At 41.1% G+C, this 14,973-nt stretch overlaps 1 non-coding gene across 1 annotated transcript; it reads right to left on the bottom strand.

Moving 5' to 3' along the window:
- Positions 1–14,454: 14,454 nt before the first annotated feature.
- LOC140604365 (small nucleolar RNA SNORA32) lies at positions 14,455–14,581 on the bottom strand. The gene has a single exon (XR_012007284.1). It is a non-coding gene; the product is annotated as a small nucleolar RNA SNORA32 (small nucleolar RNA).
- Between the last annotated feature and the right edge of the window lie 392 nt (positions 14,582–14,973).

The raw sequence follows: 14,973 nt of genomic DNA on the forward strand, positions 1-14,973 counted from the left end.
TAGGATTTTTTTTTTCATTTTAATTTTATTTTAAAGCTGGGACATTGCAAGCCTCTGTAAACAAAGTAATCGATCAATGGCCATCAGCAATTCTTGTGAGAGGGCAAAACATTTGATGGATTCCAGACAATAGGAGAAAAAATAGTGCAAGCAAGTTGAATAAATTAATGGACATGATTATCAGTAGAAATAAAGGTCCCCTTAGGTGTTCTTAAAGGGGTACATTCATTTTTGCCCTGAGGCAACTAACTCTTTCACAGACCACGTGGAGGTGATAATGTGCAGAAGCTTCTCATTTACAACCTTCGGTTCATTCTAGAGTGAGTCTTCTCGCATTTGTGATTAGATTCTGCATCTGGACTACAGGTAGTAGAGATGTTCTTTGTTTAGTTTTAATTTTTGCCAAGCCCCTGGATGTTAGTGCAGAAAGAAGATGCTTCTGTTTTCTTGTACCCTGACTTTCTTCCATGAGAAATAAAGACTCTGGGTCCCAGAGATGAGAAGTGATTTACTCAAGGTAACAACTGTTTATTGCCGGGGCCAAGCTTGACGTTCAAGTTTCCTACCTTCAAATCCAGTGCTCTTTCTCCTCCATCACATCACACCGCTCTCTGGGTTTTATTTAGGTAACTGTAATGTGAACTCCATTACGCCTATGACCTCTTACTGTGCCTCTTGCTTCCCTGATCCCCTTTCTCATCCACCTTTCAAATGGCCTCCTTAATTCCCCAAACAGGTTTTGTCCTTAGCAGGGCCAGAGAGTCTCAAATCAGAGTTGGAAATTCTTTTGTATGCTTCCATTGTTGACTATTTAAATGCTATCTGTACTCTGACATTTACACACTATGCATACCCTTGCATGGTGTGTCCTGATTCACTATTCATCATGCGTGCTCTACACTCCAGCCAGAACATTCTGCTCCTGTGCAGATATGTAAGTTGGCTTGTGCTCTTCCCTAAGCTCTACCCACATCATTCCTTAAAAATCTTACTTGGTTTTAAAGATGTTTATTAGATGGTGTTTCCTTTCTGCATCTGTGGCTACACTCCCTACCTCTAGCCTTCCTTTGCATGGTCTTTTGTGCTTCCCTGTTTCCAGAATGACCTTGGAATCCACTTACTGGAGATGAAATTCCAGGTGGAAAAAAGCTGGATCTCTAAATCTCCTCCACTCCGAGGAGGTTCGCTCCTAGCTAGAACAGCCATTTTGGACTTAATATGAGTAAGAAATAAGTTTCTACTTTGATAGCCATATAATTTTAGGGCTTATCATATCTAATACAAAACAATAATCAACTACAGCAAGGTAATGAGTTATGTAAATGAACTACATAAGGGTGGGGAGTGATCTGACTGAGGATTATCTGGTTTGCTGAATAAATGGTGAATAATTCCCTTTATCTAGAGCTTACTACGGTGCAGGAATCGGATTTAGCTCATCATCTGTTTCGTTAAGTAAAGTTTTATTGGAACAAGGCCACATTTATTTATTTATGTATTACCTGTGGTTGTTTGCATGATATAATGGCAGAGTTGAGTAGTTGTGATAGAACTATATGGTGCATAAATTTGAAAATATTTTCTACCTGGTCTTTCACAGGAAAAAAAAATTTCCTCTGCTGCTCTAGTGTTTTGCCTGTGCAGGCAAAGAAAGAAGAAAGGAGACAAGAAATAGTATTCTTGATGCCACTAGGGAATTTGGACTTTACCTCTCTGTGTCCCCTTTGCCAAACTATCAAATAAGCACAGTAATAGTACCCATCTCATGGGGTTCTCTGAGTTCAGCATAAGTTAACACATAGAAGGTAGCTGAGGGCAATCAAGAAATGTTTACTAGTAATATTACCCTGAAGCCAGAGAGGTAAAATCAAGATAATTTATAGCAGGTGTGTTCCAAATCCTACAGCTCTTCCTCAACTTATGACGAGGTTACATTCCCATAAACCCTCCCTAGGTTGCAAATATCATAAGTTGAAAATGCACATAATACTCCTAACCCATCAAACCTCACAGCTTAGCCACACCCACCTTAACCATGCTCAGAACACTGACATGATCCTACAGCTGGTCAAAATCTGCCAACAGCCCACTTTATAGTAAAGTGTTAACTGTCTCTTGTAATATATTAGATGCTGTGCTGGAAGTAACAAATAGAATGTCTGTGTGAATGCAAAATGGTTGTCTGTTTGTAGGTTGTTGACCCTCGTGATCTCTGGCTGACAGGGAGCCATGGCCGCTGCCACCTCCCAGCACCAGAAGACCGTCCCATACATCGCTTGCCCTGGAAAAGATCCACATTCAAAATTTCAAGTACAGTTTCTACTGGATGTGTATCCCCTTTGCACCACTCTGAGGTCGAAAAATTGAAGTTGAACCATTGTAAATTGGGGACCATCTGTATTCATTTAAAATTAATTACCTTGGCTGCAGCCGAAAGTGGTGTTAGAAATACAGGTGGAAGAAGAGGCTGCTTATAGAGACTTTCTTCCCAAGGAGTCTCTGAAATGAGTTTTACTTAATTTCGTGCTGGTTAAATTGCACCTAGTTATTCTTAATAAAATATACTGATAATGTCTAGAGTGTGCTTGATGGCGCCAAACTGGTAAGCTGCTCTTAATACATCTGCATTCCTCTGCTCCCGAAGAGAGAGCTTTGGCTTCAAAAAAAAATAAATAAAAAACAACAACAACAACAACAAAAAAAAAACAACAAAAAAACCCACTTATATTTGTGTCAGTTGTATCTGTTATGTTTATACATTGAACTAATTACTGTGTAAGTAATGAAATGTGAATCCAAAGACAAAAGTGTTGTTTCTATGACAATAAATGCTTTGGGAAGATTTGGCAAAGGTGAGTAGTTGAAAAAATTATGGTTGAATCAGTAAAAGACTGGGGGGAAAAGTTGGAAAACCCAGAAATCTGTTTTCATATTATTTTCCAAATATTTTTATGTTTTTACTCTTCTGCCAAAAAATTCATATTGGAAACCAAAGACCGTACATTATGGGTATTATCTATGCAAAAGGACCAAGGGAAGAGTAATTAATTGGGGACCTGTTTTCAAATCAAGATCTTGGATGTGTACATCTGAAACTTGGCAAATGAAGGTATCTTTTTATGTTTTAAGTTAATATAAAATGTTTAACTTGTGTATGCATCATTTTTATGATCCTCTCTTTAATGGACTTTTTTGATTAATTAGTCTACTATCGTATCCCTATTTTATTGGCTACCAGGGCCTTGAATGAATTTTGAGACTCTTGTAAGCCACTGCTCCTCTCAGAATTCTGCTCATAGCTAATGCTCCTTTTTTATGCCCCTGGGCATCTAACCTGGGCACACCTCTGCAACATGTGTGCTAAAACAGCTCCAATAACTCCTGTTGATTGTGAGGGACTTGAAGGCAGGACTAAGTCCTTGAGCTTTATTTTCCCACTTCCCTATCCAATGTCTGGTGCATTTTAGTTCCACGATATGCAATATCTACTTATTTATTTTTAAAATATTTAATTTATTTATCTATCTATATATTTATTTATTTAGATAGTGGGGGAGGGGTAGAGGGTGAAGGAGAGAGAATATCAAGCAGACTGTGCTGAGTGAGGACTTCTTGTGGGGCTCTACCCCACAACCCTGAGATCAAGACCTGAGCTGAAATCAAGAGTTAGACACTTAACCCACTGCACTACTCAGATGCCCTTACTGCTATGCAAGTAATTTAACTGATGATCTCCACAGGGACATTTAAGAAACATTTTAAGCATCACCTCCCCATCTTGTTCTTCACACACTCTATTCAGCACAGTGAGCAGACCCAAATCCTCGAGTATCATCCTTGGATATCTTTCTCTTATAAATGGCATCCGATCTTTCATATACCCCTACCAACTCCTGTCCCTTTACAATTGATCCAATTTGGCACTTCTCACCAGCTCCACAGATGCCACAATGGCCCAAGACTCCTTCCTTTCTCATCTGGATCATTGCAACAGCCTCTCAACTGGTTCCTCTGCTGTCACCTTGTCTGTCCCTACCCTCCTCTCAATATAAGAATCAGAATCCTATTTTTGAAATCTATGTTAGAACATATCACCCTTTCCTCAAAGCCCTTCATTAGTTTCCCAGATAAACTCACAGTAAAAGATGTTCAATAAATATTTTTAAATGAATGAATAACTTACTGAGTATTCACTGAATATTCACAATAATTCACAATGCTATTATAACTGTAGTAGTAATTCCCATAGTAATAAAAATAATGCGACTTTATAACTGTAGTAGTACTTGCCATAAGTCTCAGAAGAGATAACAGCAAAGATAATGGGAAAAATAAGAGGCTCTGCATAGAACTGAGATATCTGTATAATGCTCTATAACGCTCACAAGCCCATTTGTCTGCCCAGCATATGGCCACGTGTGGGTTATGATGGTGTCATATCACCGCACAAAGCACAGGAGCCACAGGAGCTCAAGACTGAAAGGCCTGGAACACCATCTTGGGAGGTTTGGATTTTATTTTATGACAAATGCAGAATATCATCAATGCCCAAACCATGATCAGTGAAGGATGGGAATCAAATCATCTCTCTCTGTAAAGGCTACTAATGGTATTAACATTGGACCTAATGATTGTTGGTTAAAATGTATGGGCAAAATGAATGAACGAATGAATGAATGAATATAACAGAATAAGCCATCTGATGATTTGAAAGAAAGGACACTAGAATTTATTTGCCACCTATTAAATTTCAGCCACCTTTCTAGCTGATTTTATGCCATTTCTTCTCTACTAGCTCTTAGTATGCCTAATTTCCACAGGCAATCAGGGAAACTGGGTACAAGAGACTCAAAGTGGTCACAGCATAGTTTGGTTAAAGAGTATGGCTTTTGAGATTATCCAGTATCATACCCTGCTCTGACTCATCTGTCCTTGAAAAGCATACTCAATCTTCCAGAGTTCACGTGGCCTCTCTGTAAAATGATAATATTGGCACCTCTTACTGGTGGATGTGAAGACTGAATGAGTTGAAATAAAATGCTTCCTAGAGTATTAATCACAATTAATGAATGGTCAGCATTGTTATCGTTCACCTAGTATGGTAAAGTTGGGTTTTGAATACTTGTTTGTCTCTGCAAATAGTGCATCAGGCTTTGTGATGGTTTATTTTATGTGTCAAGTTGGAGAGTGTTTTTGGATGAGATTAACATTTAAATAGGTAAACTTTGAGTAAAGCAGGTTGCTTTCAATTCAGCTGAAGTCCTGACTAGAACAAAAAGACTGGCCTCCTCAAACAAGGGACACTCCTGCAGCAGACTGTTTTCAGACTTCATCCGCACAGTGGGCTCTCCTGGGTCTCCAGGTTGCCAGCTGACCCTGCAGATTTTGGACTTGCCAACTTCCATAAAACATACCTTCATGACTGTTGGATAGATATTCTTCTTTTTTTCTAAACTGGTGAACTCCAGTGCGTTGTCACACCCAGCTCAGTTTCCTTCACCTCTCAAGTGTTGTCACATGCCCTTTTTCTCTCTCACTTCTTGCTGCTTCCTCCTTGGATCATCTGCTTTTAGTTCTTTTAAAAAACTTACTTGATTATGTTCATCTTCTACACATTTCTGGGTCATGTCTTCACTGTGAACACCTGGAACTCTGCGCAGCTCCTTAGAGGTGCTTTATGTTAGTAAGCACTCATGTAGTCATGAGCTCACAGAGGCTGGAGCTTCATCATCTCCTCTGAGCCACTTGTGAACATGCCCTGTGGAGCCGCTATCTCTGCAGGATGTCTAGCAGGCTCCTTTCTCACGTGTTCTGTTCAAAACAGACAGCTTGCGTTGTGAGTTGCATCCCTGCACCTTGAAGCCGGCTCTTCCTCTCTCCTCCCAGGGGACACATCTCCATCCATTCCATTTCTGAGTCCCCTTTACCTTTCCTTTTCAATCACAACTCACATACAGTCTGGCAGCAAGCCTTTGACACTCCACACTCCACCAACATCTCACCAACTTCTTGACAGCTACCCTAGCCTGGCTACCATCACCTGCCTCAGAGTACTGTCTGAATTGTCCTCTCAGAGTTGATCATCTTCTCCCCACATCAGCTGGCATGATCATTTCAAATGTAAATCTGCTTTCTCAACATCATCTGTGGTTCCTCTTAAATTATCCAACAATCTCTCTTAGGATGAAAATATGACATTCTTCCCACAGTCTAGGAGGTACTATGTGACCTGCCTTCTGCCCCTTCTCCAGGGGCACCTCCTACTCTATTGCTTTTGCCCATTCTTTCTCAATCTGATGGATTGCTATTCTTCAGAGACCTCCAATAGATTCTTACATTGGGGGTGTCACTTGCTTTTTCTCACTTGAATGATCCCTTCCAGAGCTTCCTTCCACTTGCTTTTTGCTATCAAACTCAAACGCCACCTCTGTAGAGGAGGCTTTCTTGACCATTCTTTGTCTTATGAAACACCCAGGTTCCATTGGTCCCTACCACCGGACACTTCATTTGATGAATAACTTTAAGTATTAGCGGAAATGGTATTTCTTGTTTGCTTGTGTTTCTCCCCTACTCAAGTGGGGGCTCCATGGGAACACAGGACTTAAAAAAAAATCTATTTGCTCAGTGCCTAGAACATGCCCAGCACATAGTAGGTAGACAATGATTATTTGCTGAATGAAGGGATTGAAGGATCAATGTTTATTAGGTTTGGATGCTTTCGTTTGAGTGGCTGTTTTTATCCTCTTTAAATGTATTCAACATACTCTTGGCAGTAGAACACAAAAGAGTGAATATAAGTCAGATGATCTATGGGAAAATGAGAAAATAAAAAGGAAAAACTGCTGAGCTCCTTAATAGTGAATCTTAAGGGGAACTTTCTTATTTTCAATATCTTTATTTCCTGGAATAGAAATAGAAAATCTTCGTTTGGAAAGGAAATCCCAGTGGAACTTACAAAACATGAAAGAGAATTGCTTTGCCTTTTTGGATTTTGTTTTGTTTTGCATTGCTTCAGTGTATAAAAAGAGGTTTCTGTGCATCTTTATTAGGTCAATGTTTGCAATACCATTATCCTCAGGGCAGTAAGAAAGAAGCTGGAAGCACTAGAAGAAAGCACTAGGCAAGAAAAAGCCACCAGTTTCTCAGACCTATTCTGTGATCATTGCTTCACAGTAATTGCTATAGTAGCTGAAAATTATTGCGGAACTCACCGTTGTCCTGTGTTGTATGAATTATCTGATTGGATCCTGTTTAATCGTTTTGGCATCTAGGTAACTGGTACCATTATCATAATTTTGTGAATGGTGAAACTGAAACTCAAAAATATTGACCTTTCCAAACCACACAGGTTATAGGAGTCTCTATTTGGTATTCCCATGGTCAATGCTCCAGCCGAGGCTTGCCTTCTGCCCTGGTGCATGGAAACAGCTTTTTAGCAGAGCTGCCTGCCCCCAGGCTCCATTTCTTCCAAGCCTTTCTCAAGACTGCAGACAGTCACCATGTAGTGGGATAATCGCATGTGTTCTTAGATTCCTTCTAACGGGCCACCTTCAGGACAGAAGATCCTGTTGGCATCCATGGCCTCCAGGACCTCTGCAGTGCAGTGGAGAGAGCTGGAACCTTGCATATAGTGGGATAGCTGGGAGCTGTGAAAGGCTTGAGGGCAAGTCTTGGCCTTTGTTCACCTCTGGATTTCCAGCACTTAATATGCTTCAAAGAACAGAGAGTGTATCCTGTAATTGTTAGCTTTCCTCTTAACATTTTATTTTACTTTATGTCCCAAAAATCTATTTTGTAACTCTTTTTTTAAAAAAGATTTGATTTATTTATTTGAGTGAGAGAGAGAGAGAGAGAGATTGAGAGGAGTGGTATGGCATGGAAAGGGGCAGAGAGGGAGAGGGAGAAGCAGACTCCCTGCCAAGTGGAGAGCCCTACATGGGCTTGATCTCGGGATCTGAGACCATGACTTGAGCTGAAGGCAGATGCTTAACGAACTGAGCCACTGAAGCACCCCTATTTTGTAACTCTTGAGGAGGCAAGCAGTGGCCACTTGGAACAAGTAGCAATGGTGCACAATGTGGCTAAAATAGAGTATCATCTTCTCCACAAAACACTTTATAGACCACAGACTATAGGGTTAAACTCTCTTGGTTTCCTCATCTATAAAATGGAGATCAATCATTATACTTGCCTCATGACATTTCTGTGGGGTTTAGTGAAGCAATATGCAAAATCTTAAAATAATGCCTAGATGAATTTAAAAGTAAACAGCTACATGTGGCCAAGTGAACAATTCTGTATTGACAGAAGAGTTTTAGAATATCACACAGTCAAATCATTCACATTTGATTTTAAAATATGCTTTGGACATGATTTATTTTATTTTATTTTATCTTGACAACGTCCCATGATTGAAGTAAGGGTACATCATGCTCAGCTGAGTATTTGGATTATATTATTTTACTTTAGGAAATTTTAAAACTTAATAAATCATCTACAAATTTATACATCCAGAAAAAAATAGTGCCTAGATTATAATAGGCACTTAATAAATGTTAGCAAAAATTATGACAGGTCTTATAAAAATCTTTGAGAAACTCACATACGCATAAGCCAATTTTATAGATACTGTCACAGAGCCTTGGGAGACAGAATGACTTCTCCAAGCCCTTACAACTAGGAAACAGAGGTCTTTGGGCTTGCATCAGTGTCTGCTTTTAACCCTGTAGTTCTTGACTGCTAACACTTTAGTCTGCTGTGGACATATAACAGTAGATGGGGACATTTTTGATTGTCACAAATGGAGGATGGTACTACTGGTATATAGGTGTCCAGGGTGGCCTACGGTGTCCTAAGCTTCCTCCAATGCCCAGGGAAGTCTCCACAACAAAGAATTACCCTACCCAAATGGCACTAGTGCCAAAGTTCAGCATTTACGCTTTAACCAATAATCAAGTAGACTGAACACCACACTATAACCACAATCTGATAATGAAATTATCACAGAACAGACACCCACAGGCACCATTGCAAACCTTTATGCCCAGAGGGATCTTGTGAACCTCATCTGATTGGAATCTGGCATTATAAACAAAGGTGGTCCAGTCAGGTCGGTTGGAGGCACCATTTTGTCTTTCTAATAGCGAAGCTCCTTCTAACAGTATCATTGTTTGGGGAGAGCAATTCTACATCACAACCCTAAGACAACCCTTTGTTATATTTGTCACAACCGTGATTCATTAATCGTTGAAGTCATTATCTCAAGTGTTGTCCTTATTTCTGCAATGTAAATTCTGTGATGACAGTGACCACTGGGCTTGTCCATTGCTTTTCCTTTTTTTTTAAATATATTTTTTTTAATTTTTATTTATTTATGATATTCACACAGAGAGAGAGAGAGAGGCAGAGACACAGGCAGAGGGAGAAGCAGGCTCCATGCACCGGGAGCCCGACGTGGGATTCGATCCCGGGTCTCCAGGATCACGCCCTGGGCCAAAGGCAGGCGCCAAACCGCTGCGCCACCCAGGGATCCCCAGCTTTTCCTTAGCACCTGGAAAAGTATCTGAATCATAGCAACTCTAAGATAGATTCATGCTGGAGATAAACTTGTATGAATGAATGAATAAATCAATGATCTAGATTAGCATTTGGAAGTATAAAAATAGAGTCTAGACCCTAGTAGAGAAGTTTGTGATGTTTAAATTGTGTTCAGCAGCACAGAGTGTTTATGGATTTGAAATCCAATGTTCATTCATTCATTCATTCATTCATTCATTGACCAGATATGGCTTGAGAGCCCACAGTACAGTAGGCATGGTTGGGTGGGAGGGATACAGGACATGAGTCTTGTTTTGAGTCCTAGATTTATCATTTCCTAGCTCTGTGAAGTTACCTAACTGCTTTGCACTTCAATTTTCCTCTGTAAAATGGGTAACCTATCTTTGCAATGAGACTATTAGGAGAATTAAAAAGGAACTTACGGGCAGCCCAGGTGGCTCAGTGGTTTAGCGTTGCCTTTGTCCCAGGGCCTGATCCTGGAGACCCGGGATCGAGTACTGCATCGGGCTCCCTGCATGGATCCTGTTTCTCTCTCTGCCTCTGTCTCTGCCACTCTGTGTGTGTGTGTCTCTCATGAATAAATAAAATATTTTTAAAAAATAAAAAGTAACTTACAGGGTTATATGTAGCATCTGGACATGGAAGGTAGTCAGTAAGCACGTAGAACATAACCAGGCATTCCTCATCACAATTTCCATAAAAGGCAGAAAATTTGCTCTGCCGCTTGAACAGGCTTTGCGGTTTCCTGGGCTAGGGTAGGTGGCAAAAGTGACACCATGTGACTCCCAAGGGCAGATTAGGGAAGGCCAAATGGACAAATAGCTTAACCATTCTGTAGAGATAAGAAAGATTAAGAGATATGGAGAGAGAGAGAGAGAGGCGTAAGAAGCCCCAGGTATTCTAGTCCAGCTGCGTGAGTAAAGACACCTGAAATCCCAGACACTGCTTGGCTGCAAACCCTTTTCTGGCTCATCTTCCAAAATCTCTCCCCCATCCCCTTATGCTTCCACGTTGGACATCCTCAGAGCAAGACCATGGAGAGCTGAAACGCTGGGAGCAATAGCATGAGCATTGTTTTTGCGAAATATCAGGTACTGAGCTTCTCTGGCTACTTGAATAAGAAGTAAATGTATAAAATGTTGTTTGATTACATTTTGTAAATTTTTATTGGAAGAATAAAGTGAAGCCAAAGATTATAGAGTTGTAATGATAGTCTATTTCTGCAATGATGAAAATAAAACAATAACGTGTACATGTGTTTGGACTGGCATCCAACTGTCTCTCTTCAGCATAGTTCATGTCATAATACTTTATTCCTTGTAACCTGCAATGACCTTGAATTCTACAAGATAAAGTGCTGAAGTCATGGTTCACAGTGTCTTGAAACTTCTCAACTTTTTTATTGTATTTCCACCACTGCAGAAAAAAATCCCAGTAGTTCGCTCTTGAACAATCTTCAAGAGTATAACATACAAGCTTTTTTAAAAAATCAGACAACATTTTAGACACTCACTTATTATTAATGGCGAGAGCATTTATTTTAACCAATATCCAATGATTAATTTAAAAAGTGGGACTTCTTTCCTATTTCTTCTGTTATAAAAGAGAAGAAGAGAAAAGCAGTGTCAAGAGCAAAGAAGGCCTCCAACTGGCCTGATTAGACTGCCTTTGCTTATGATGCCAGATTCCAGTGTCAAGAGCAAAGAAGGTTTTCCTAAGACTGTGACCTTCCTCCAGTAATGAAGGGTCTAGCAGCACCATAGGTCCTAGGGGAGACAGACCTGCGCATCAGAACAGCGGCCTTTCCTCCCAGCATTTGACATTTGGCTCCACCTTCTGACCTTTGGATAATGCTAGAGCATGATCTGATGTAATCTACCCTTGGGGGTCTTTATTTTTCCTTAGTTCTTGCAGGAGAGCAAATACCATTCCTGGTTTAGTGTGTCTGCTTCCTACCTGACAAGTAAGCCGTTGCCCCAAGACCATGGAGGGCTGAAGTGCTGGGAGCAGTAGCATGAGCAGTGTTTTTGCAAAACCGCAGATACTCAGCTTTTCCAGCTACTTGAATTATTGATAGCAGATTCGGCACATGGCTAGTGATGCCCGAAGCTATTACGGCTCTTGGCTAGAGTCACCAGAGGAGCTGTATTTCCAGAGTTAGACACCCAGCTTATTGGAGGCATAGTTGGAGGTGCCACTGTCTTGCTGAAAACTCTTGGGATTTAGTGGGGAGGGCTCCATGTCTGAGAAACCCTCCTGAGATGTGCACTGTTACGGCAGGAACCCATGGGCTCTGATACACCAGGTGCTTTCCATGTTTCTACTAATTCATTGGTTCATAAATCTTTGGGGCACCAAGGACAGATTTATGGACCAGCGTGAATCTCAATTGCCACTGATGAGTTGTGTGACTCCACGGGGGTCCCTGGACCTCCTTGCAAAGTAGAAGTGGCCCAAAATTAGTTAGGAAGTTCTTATTATAAATCTAGTGTTGGTTGTCTAGTGTTGGGGGAGGGCAGTAAATGTCATGTGTCTCTTTTCTGTCTGAGTTCTAAAGCAGCTGAGGAATGAGAAAATGAATCTAGACTGGGACAGGAGTGCCAAGATATACCCCTTACCATCAGGAGAAGGGAGGCTGCAGGACTCAGCTTATGGAGCCAGACAGGTAGGCTTCTAACCCAGATCCTAGAAATGAGCCAGGCTCACTCCCTGGTCACCAGATTCCTGGATGGGGGAGTGTTCCCTCAGACTCTGTTGCCAAGTTTTCTGCAGGTCCAAGAGTCTTCAAGGCCTCCAGTTATGTGTCAGCAGCCAGCTCCCAAGGAGAGAAGAGAAAATGCACGAGTCAGGCAGGCTCCAGGTTCTCTTTCTGTGAGTGCTAATCATACATCTCTAGGCTTTCTCAGAAGAGCAGTGAAGGAGACACAGGGAAGAGAACTCAGTGGTGTGACACCTGAAGGTCTGCCTGTACCCAGAGGAAGTGTCAGGTGTGGAAGGAGGTGTTCCCTCTGCCCCTAGACTTATAGCACTGTGAGAGCTGTTCCACATCTGTTACTTCAAAAGGCTGTTGAGAGGATTGAACACAGTAATAGCCAAATGTGAAAGCACCGCGCTCACTAGAAAACCTTCTACTACTACAGGATGGCAGTGAGTCTTCACTGTCAAGAAAGCCCTGTGCACTAGGCCTTCAGAGAATAAACAAATGGAAAACCAAATCCAAATAGATGGGTATCAAAATATTTCATGGACTTGGTCTTCACTAAAAGGATAGTCACTGAAGTCAAATTTCAAAGGTTTGAATTTCATCTCTACTAATGTGTGACTTTGGGCAAATTGCTAACCTCTCTGTGTCTCAGACAATAGTAGATTTTTAAAAGTGTTATAAGAGTTAATAAGCTACTATAAGCTTAACCCAATACTTGACATATAGTAAGCACGCAGTCAAAGCTAATGATTATTATAAAAATAGTGTCGTAGATAGAGTCAGGGCAGTAACCTTAATCAGGTTATAGCCCCCTGATGCTCAAATACCTTCAAATGCTTCCTGGTGCACCTAGAATAAAATCCTCAGTGCAGCTCCAGCATGACTTAGCACCTGCCTGCCTCTTCATCCTCAAGTCATATTCTTTCCTTGCTTAATATTCTCCAGACACGTGGCTCACATGTGTGCTTCTCAGTAGGCCAGACCCGCTCCAGCTCAAGGGCCTCCCTTCTACCCCTTCTCCCCGGAAGGCTCTTTCTCTGACTTCTCTCCTGCCTGCTTCCTTCTTATCCTTTGGGCCTCTACTCAGTCCCAAGCCCTTGGAGAGGCTCTTGCTCACCAGTGACTCTCTCCAAAAACCTTGTCATCTTCTCTCCATAGAACATATCATTATCTATAACTTTGTCCATCAGTTTATTGCCTCTACCTCAGCAGAATGCAAACATGAAGAGGGCAAGGGCTGTGTCTATCTTACTCACCTCTTTACCTCCAGCAGCTCTCAGAGGGCCTGACCGCAGGAAGTATGCAGTAAAATCATATTGCTTGATCGTTCAACTTAGGCAACCTGGATCAGAGCCCAAGTCCTGCCATTTGAATGAACAAGTAAATTAAATCTGGATCACTGAGACTCTGGCTCCCTGTGGGGAAAAATGAGGGCCTGAACACCTGTGTTCACAGCAACATTATTCACAACAGCCAGAGGTGGAAGCAAGCCAGGTGTCCACTGATAGGTGGAGGAATACACAAAATGTGGTTTATTGCTTCAATGGAATGCTATTCAGCCTTAAAAAGGGAGGAGATTCTGATACTTGCTAGCATGTAGACAAACCTTGAGGAAATTACGCAAAGTGAGACAAGCCAGTCACCAAAAGCAAATATTATACAGTAACAATTCTACTTACATGAGATATCTAGAGTTGTTAAATTTATGGAGACAAAAAGTAGAATGGTGGTCGCCATGGTCTGGAGGGAGGGAAAATATGGTATATTTTTTTAAGTCAATAAATTTTTATTTAAGATATTTGACATGTGATTCCTTCTGCCACCAATCCCCGTAGTTCCGCCAAAGCCAGAGCTATGGTCTTCAAAATAGTACTTTTAAAAAAACTTTTGTTCAATCCACAGCTGTCACTGTCCTATGTAGCAGGAACATAATAAAAGATTCCATTTCCAAAGATGATCCCTCCTTCTGTTAGGCTTATTATATTGTAAGTTGCATGGTTGTTAACAACAGAAGGATTAAGCAAAAGACACCTGCAAGAGTGGAGATCTAGGCATGCACTGTTCAATAAACTAGCCATGTACAGTCAGATGAGAATTTGAAATATAGCTACTACCAAATCACATTACGGCCTGTGTTACATTTATACTGGACAGTGCTGATCTAGGCAGTGGAAACAGAATGGGGTTGATAAAAATGTTCCCAATAGGCTGAATGCTAGCAAACTAGCAAAAAAAGAAGAAAACCTAATGAGAAAATTTTTTTATGGTCATGCCCACAGCAAATGAGAAACTGCATTCTCAAAGCCTTGGTAATGACCATAGATATTTTTTAAAATATTTTATTTATTTACAAGAGAGAGTGAGAGAATGCAAGAGCAGGGCCAGTGGCAGAAGCAGAGGGAGAAGCAGACTCCTCAGCAGGCTGAGCAGGGAGCCTGACATGGGGCTCGATCCCAAGACCCTGGGATCATGACCTGAGCCCAAGTCAGACACCTGACCAACCGAGCTACCCAGGTGCCCCTGTAGTGTAATTATCGAAAGGTACAGAGTTTCAATTCTGCAAATGAACAGTTTCTGCAGATGGCTGGTGGTGACGGTTGCACAACAGCGTGAATGCACTTAGCACTACTGAACTGAACCATGCACTGAAAAATGGGGAAGATGGTGCGTTTTATTTATGTGTTTTTAATGAGAGTTAAAACATAGAAAAA

This window comes from Canis lupus, chromosome 14, assembly GCF_048164855.1.
Source record: "Canis lupus baileyi chromosome 14, mCanLup2.hap1, whole genome shotgun sequence".
Classification (NCBI taxonomy): Eukaryota; Metazoa; Chordata; class Mammalia; order Carnivora; family Canidae; genus Canis; species Canis lupus.